The sequence below is a fragment of the Psammomys obesus genome, unplaced genomic scaffold (genome assembly GCF_907164565.1).
Source record: "Psammomys obesus unplaced genomic scaffold, mPsaObe1.curated_primary_1811, whole genome shotgun sequence".
Classification (NCBI taxonomy): Eukaryota; Metazoa; Chordata; class Mammalia; order Rodentia; family Muridae; genus Psammomys; species Psammomys obesus.
Genome location: NW_026595981.1, coordinates 25,299,730 through 25,305,729, shown reverse-complemented (window position 1 = coordinate 25,305,729; position 6,000 = coordinate 25,299,730). Strand labels below are relative to the sequence as shown.

At 50.0% G+C, this 6,000-nt stretch overlaps 1 non-coding gene across 1 annotated transcript; it reads right to left on the bottom strand.

Moving 5' to 3' along the window:
* Nucleotides 1–5,715: 5,715 nt before the first annotated feature.
* LOC129686586 (U2 spliceosomal RNA) lies at nt 5,716–5,906 on the bottom strand. The gene has a single exon (XR_008721642.1). It is a non-coding gene; the product is annotated as a U2 spliceosomal RNA (small nuclear RNA).
* Nucleotides 5,907–6,000: the final 94 nt, after the last annotated feature.

Sequence of the window (6,000 nt, the reverse complement as noted above, 5' to 3'; positions counted from 1 at the left end):
GGCCTCGCTCTCTCCGGAACCGCTTTACTTCATCTTTTCCTACCTTATTCCAGATTTTAGGAACAAGAGCCTGGGATTCATCACGAGTGGGAGGCGGGATGGACCAGAGGGACAGGCGTGGCCGCGTGTGACGAGAGCAGGGAAAGAAATGTCTAATAACGGCACCACCCCACCGTCCCTTTCCCCGCACACAGAGGGAGCCCCGGGATGGTCTCCATCCACCTAAGGCGTCTGCTCGAAGAGATGCAAGTCTTCGTTCGGTTCCCTCATTCGGTCGTGCGCATTTAGGTAGCTTTCTTCGTCCAGTTTTCAAAACAAGTGTTTACCTGGAACCCCCATGCAGCTGATTTCATAGTACTAAGCCGGTTGCCGAGGCAGGCTCTCCTGTAGCCCGGATTGCCTTTGAACTAGTTTTGTAGCCAAGGATGACCTTGAACCCCCTACTCCAGCTCCCAAGTGTTGGGACTTCAGGCACACACCTTTTTTGAAAAAGTAATTTTTTAAAAGTAATTTTTTTGTTTTATGCACCTTGGTGTTTTGCCTGCACGGATGTCTGTGTGAGGGTGTTGGATCCTGGAGTTACAGACAGTTGTGAGCTGCCGTGTGGATGCTGGGAATTGAACCCGGGTGCTCTGGAAGAGCAGCCAGTGCTCTTGACCGCTGGTCTCAAACGCAAAGATCTACCTGCCTCTGCCTTGCTAAGGTTAAAGGCCTGGGCCACCATACCCAGGAGCTTTGTTTGTTTTCTGAGATGGGATCTCAGTATGTAGCCCAGGCTGGCCTGGACCCCCGGCGATCTTTGGGCCTCGGCTTCCTGTATGCCGTGTGCTGAGATTACTGGCCCCATTAGCACTGTTGATTCTCACAGTAACAGTTAGGGACATTGTATTTTACAGGTACAGAAAGCCCCAGAGGTTAAAGGATCTGTCCATGACCACATATAGGTAGTGGGTAGCTGAGCAGAACCTGTCTGAATTTAGCGCCTGGACACCCACCACTTGGCTATAACCTCATGAGGAAGCCATGGGGCTAAGGCGGTCTTAGCGGAAATTCCTCCATCAAGGCTGCTCCAACAGCAGAGCTCCAAGGGCCTGCCTTGTTAAAACAAGACTTTAAAAGGCTGGGCACAGTGGCATAGGCCTAAACCCAGAACTCCATACAGACAGCGGGATCTCGAGTTCATAGGCCAGCCTGGTCTACACAGTAAGCTCTAGGAGAGCCAGCATTACACAGTAAAGCTCTGTCTAAAAAACACAATAAAATAGACTTTAAAAGATGAAGTTCAGAGCTGGAGAGATGGCTCAGGGGTTGCGAGCACTGCCTGCTCTTACGGAGGACCCGGGTTCAATTCTCAGCACCCACATGGCAGTTTGCAACTGTCTGTAACTCCAGTTCCAGGGATCAGACACTCTCACAGACACATGCAGGCCAAACACCAATATAAATAAAAGTAAATAAATTATTAAAAAAAAAAAAAAGATGAAGTTCAACTGGGCATAACCCCAGCCTGTAATCCCAGGTACTCTGGAGGCTGAGGCAGGAGGATGGTAAAGTCAGAGCCTCTCTAGGCTATACAGTAAGTCCAAGTCCAGCAAGGGCAACTTAACATGATCCTATTTCAAAATACAGACAACCCAGGCATGACCATGCAATGGCAGAGCTTTGGCCTAGCGTGCACAGACTCTGGGTTCTATCACCAAACAGATAAAATAAAGCATTTGTTGACCTCACACTGAGCCTCTGCACAAGCCAGAGTTCTAGGGCTACAAGACTCCTGGAGCCTCAAAGTCTTCCTCCGTCACGAGTGACAGGCAGTGGCAGCTCAGGAAGACACACACTGAGTCTTTACAAATCACCAAGCACAGATGCAGGTGAGGTTTCAGAGGAGGGAAAGACCAAGGTTTCCGGAAATGCAGGACTTGGGGGTGGGTGCGGGGGGGGGGGGCATCATCCTTAGGAGCTGCACATCCAGCTGCCCTGAAGGGGAGGAGATGTCACAAAGGGCAATGTGACCAAAAGGACACCAGGATTACCCTTGGGAAAAGCTGTGTGTAAAGAGGATTGGGGAAGTGTCTGCCAGACTGCAACAGCCTAGCCCTTTCCTGCCCCGCCTCCTCCAGCAAGTGCTGATAAAGACCCTTCCACATCTCTAACACCAGCCTTGTCACCTCCTTGTCCCCTCCCTACCACAAAGGTAGCCACCTGGCTTGCCTGGCAGTTCAGGGAGCCTCCAAATTCCTAGCGATCTTCAGAAATTAGCCTGGGTACGGAGATCTTAGAAAGTAACTGTTTTCATTCCCCAAAACGGGGAGGGTGGGACAGACGGGAATGGTAGCTAAGGCCCAGAGACAGAGATGAGTATAGTGAATCGTGGAGACCCATGAGGTGGGCCAAGAGCATTAGGGAACACCACGATACAGAGAGGAACTCTATGGCAAACCCCAGTCTAGGAGCTTAACACACTTTTTTCTTTTCTTTTTGGCTTTTCCAGACAGGGTTCTCTGTCTAACCCTGGTTGTCCTGGCACTCATTCTGTAGACCAGTCTGACCTCGAACTCAAGAGATCCGCCTGCCTCTTACACTTTTTTTTTTTTAAATATCTGTAACTGAGTCAGGCACTGCGGTATAGTCCCGTGATCCCAGCACTAGGAGGCAAGTTCCAGGATAGCCCAGTCCACCCGGGGAATTTCAGGACAGCCAATGCTACGCAGTCAAGATTCTTTCAGAACCCCAAAATGAAACAGTTGTGTGTGGTGGTCTACACCTCCAATCTCAGCACCTGAGAGATAGAGGGAGGCAGGAGGATCAGTTCTTTAATTAAGGTTATTTTTGCTGCTACCTACTAAGCTTGAGATCAACCTGGGCTACAGAAAACCCGTGTCAAAACACACACACACACACACACACAAACAAACAGAAAACACTAATAACATAACGGACTCTGGAGCCGAAGAGAGAGGGGAATTAGGCAGTAAGAATAGAGACCTTGTCAACTATCTCTAAGATTTTAAGTTTAATCACCAGCATGTTTTAAAAATCAAATAAAAATTACACTATACCAAGATTGGGGTGCGTTTTGTCTGCTAGGAACTCTAGGAACTCTACAAACAACCCAGGCTTTGAACGAAGGTCATGACGACTGTGAAACTGAAGATACACAAGTCCTCAGGTGTCCTGCCAACTTTCCAACAACCCTTTCCCTCACAGGACTCACGCCCGAGACGGAAACTGTCACCTATCTGATAAAGGAAATGGAACTGGCATCCTTTATCTTTCACGTTTGCAGGGAAGGTGTGGATGGACAAATGGGAAGGAGGAGGCGAGGTCTGGGAGAAAATAAGGATTTTTTTTTTCTGTTTTTTTGAGGGGTTGGTTGTTTGTTTTTGTTTGGGGGTGATGGGATTTCTCAGGGGCACCTTTTAAAGAAGGGACTTTTTTAGAAACGGTTTTTAAGTGACTGGCGCTAGATAGGCGTCCCGGACAGCAGGACAGATGAGCTTGCAGCCACGGCTTGCTTCCCTTTCTGGCTTCCCACTGGGGTCAGGGTCCAGCTGTTTGGGTCAGGACTTTGAACCCTGGAGGGTGGAAGCTCGCTCCTCTTAGCAGAAGCTACACTGAGCGCAGCTCTGTGTCACGGCAGCCCCTCTGCCAGGAAGTCTTCCAAGGAGATGGAGGAGAGGTCCTGGTCATGGAGCCACGGCTATCTCCTTGTTGTATGAGGTTAACAGTCTGGGGGTCCCTGAGCCCTCAGGGTTCCTGTGAGTATGGATGGGCCAAAACTGGATGTGAAACTCTGCATTTCACAGGATCAGGAGTTCAAAGTTATAGTTCAAAGTCATCTTTAGCTGCAGACTAAGTTTGAAGCCAACATGGGCCACATGAGAAGCCTAGACAACCTGAGCTCCAACCATAAAACCCACATAAAGGTGGAGGGAAAGCGGGCTGGAGCAATGGCTCAGAGGTTAAAGAGCACCTGCTGCTCTTTCAAAAGTCCTGAGTTCAATTCCCAGCAACCATATGGTGGCTCACAGCCACCACCTATATAGTGAGATCTGGTGCCCTCTTCTGGCATGCAGGTAGAACACTATAAATAATAAATTAAAAAAAAAAAAGTGAGAACAGACTCCACAAAGTTGTCTGCTGACTGTCAAAATACATACACAATAAATCAGATATAAAACCTGATGCCTTTGCAGAGGACAAACATCGTGGCTCACAGCTGTCTGTTAACTCCAGTTCCAGAAAAACGGATGCTGCTGTCTTTTGACCTCCTTGAGCAACAGGCACACAGAAGGTGCACAGACAAAACACTTACAAACATTAGACATTATGTATATGTAATACACATTTAGACAAAACACATATTTTTTTTGGTTGGTTTTGGCTTTTTGAGACAGGGTTTCTCTGTGTAGCCCTGGCTGTCCTGGACTCGGTTTGCAGACCAGGCTGGTCTCTAACTCACAGAGATCTGCCCCCCGCCTCCCCAGTACTGGAATTAAAGGCGTGCGCCACCACACACAAAGCCCGGTGCTTTAGGAGGCTGGATGACAGTATCTGATCCCTGGAATTAAGAGTTACAGATGTTTGTGAGCTTCCATGTGGGTGCTGGGAATTGAACCTGGACCCTCCAGAAGGGCAGCCAGCGCTCTTAACTGTTAAGCCATCCCCCCCCAGCCCCATGTATGGAGAAAAACAGAGGTCAGAAATGGGATAATACTTTATACAACCTCAATATCCCAAGTCCTAGCATGCTAAAAACCTTGGATCCAGCCCCTCATTAATACCACTGGATTGGACAAGCTACTCCTCCCCGGGACCGCCGCTCCTCAGTAATTACGAGTTTCAGTGGACACCACAGCCCCCCTCTCCTCCTAACAGGCCATGCTCTGGAGGGAGGGAGGGTGAGAGCTCACCCTGGCAACGACGGAACTCATCTCAGCTGCCTGGTGTCGTCTTGGCCCGGCTGACCCAGAACTTGACATCCCCCTCGGCCTCGGCCTCCTGAATACTGAGAGGACAGTGTGGCACCAACCCTGTCCCCGCAGCATCTTAACCAAGTACATTTCTAAAAAGAACGGATGCGCTTCAGGGAGGAAGGGAGGAAGGGAGGGAGGGAGGGAGGGAGGCCTAGGACCGGCTATCAATCAGCTAGTGAATCTTAAGGTTGGAAATCAGCAAACGCTGCCCTCTGGTGGGCCCTGTCACTATATTGGAGCTGGAAAAAGAACTGGCTTCGTCGTTCCTAGGAGGTTTAACAGCGCGCCTTTAGTCTCAGCAGAGGGAGGCCCGGGGCATCTCTGATGTGGACGCCAGTCAGGTCCACAAAGCAAATTGTGTAACAGCCAGGGCTACCCAGAGAAACCCTGTCTTGAAACACCAAAAGCTATTGACCATACAAGCATAAATTGTGGTAGGCTAAGTTGCACATTGCTTTCGAGCCAGGGTTTGCCTGGCCTCGAACCGACCTCCGTATGTTCTTGCTTGTGAGGAAGACAAAACCCGCAGCCTGAATTATCTGGAGCTTTTTCGAGTGGGCCAGGGTGGCCTCACACACACCACCTTAGCTCCACAAAATTTGGAGCAAAAGATGGCCAAAAAGAGGAGTGGAAGACTGAAGCTTCCCTCGTGGAGAACACAAGCCCGACGCTACCACGCTACCACCCCCCACCCAGTACCACTATAGTAAATCTGACTTTGAACCGCTTCATTCCCCCGAGGGGGTGCACCGTTCCCGGAGGTACTGCAATACCAGGCCGATGCGTGGAGTGGACGGAGCAAGCTCCTATTCCAACTCCCAGCTCCAAAAATCCATTTAATATATTGTCCTCGGATAGAGGACGTATCAGATATTAAACTGATAAGAACAGATACTACACTTGATCTTAGCCAAAAGGCCGAGAAGCGATAACGCCCGCTCCCCGCCCGCCCGCGCCAGGGACGGACGCACCCACCTTCACGTCACGGTCACACTCGCTCACGCGTCCACGCGCGCGCGCCCGA